Here is a 1,024-nt window from a genome sequence, read left to right as displayed (position 1 = left end):
CCTTCATGACTTGCGGACTTCAACTCCCAGAATTCCTCAGCCAGCATGGGGGAACTATGGCCCCTTCATGACTTGCGGACTTCAACTCCCAGAATTCCTCAGCCAGCATGGGGGAACTATGGCCCCTTCATGACTTGCGGACTTCAACTCCCAGAATTCCTCAGCCAGCATGGGGGAACTATGGCCCCTTCATGACTTGTGGACTTCAACTCCCAGAATTCCTCAGCCAGCGTGCCTGGCTGAGAAATTCTGGGAGCTGACGTCCACAAGTCCTAAAAGGGCCAAGTTTGAAGACCCCCGCCTCAACAGCTGCAGCAAGAAACATCATAGAATGCGGCAAAACTCACTTAACAACTGTCTGGCTTAGCGACAGAAGTGTGGGGCTCAACTGGGGTCATAGGTCACACATAAATCAAATAAATAAGGGCGGAAACTGTCCATCGTCAGCCTAGGAGAGCTTAAGTTGCCTCTTCCATATAAAACCTGAGGTTCAGAAGTGTCTCAATTTCCACCAATGAGGAGCTGACTGTGTCCCCATTGGTCTCTTGTCTGTGCTTAAGGGCCAATGAAAGAGCCAGGCTAAGAGCCAATGAAAAGTCCAGCTGCCAAGCCCTGCAGCCAATCGGGTGGAGAATTGCTTTGGAGGGAAAGTATAAAAGGAGGTGGTGGGGGACAAGGCTGAGTCAGACTGCAGGAAGACTCAGAAGAGGGAAGGAAGGAAGAAAAGGAAGGAAAGAAAGAAGGAAGGAAAGAAAGAAGGAAAGAAAGAAAGAAGGAAGAAAAAGAGAAAGAAAGAGAAAGAAAGAAAGAAGGAAGGAAAAGAGAGAGAGAGAAGTTCCTAAGGGGGAAAAGGGTGAAGCCACTAACTTTGGAGCAATTGAAGTCCTGGTATCTCCTTTAGCAAGGAGAAACAGATCAGAAAAGCTGCTGGAGGACCAGACAGAAGACTGAGAAGGCCTGTTTGATTGGCATTTCCCCAGCAGGAAGACAAGAACTGTCTGAATTCTGCTGAGGACACCAAGGG

Source organism: Protobothrops mucrosquamatus, unplaced genomic scaffold, assembly GCF_001527695.2.
Source record: "Protobothrops mucrosquamatus isolate PMUCROS unplaced genomic scaffold, P.Mucros_1.0 scaffold14416, whole genome shotgun sequence".
Taxonomy (NCBI): Eukaryota; Metazoa; Chordata; class Lepidosauria; order Squamata; family Viperidae; genus Protobothrops; species Protobothrops mucrosquamatus.
This window is presented reverse-complemented; position numbering follows the sequence as displayed.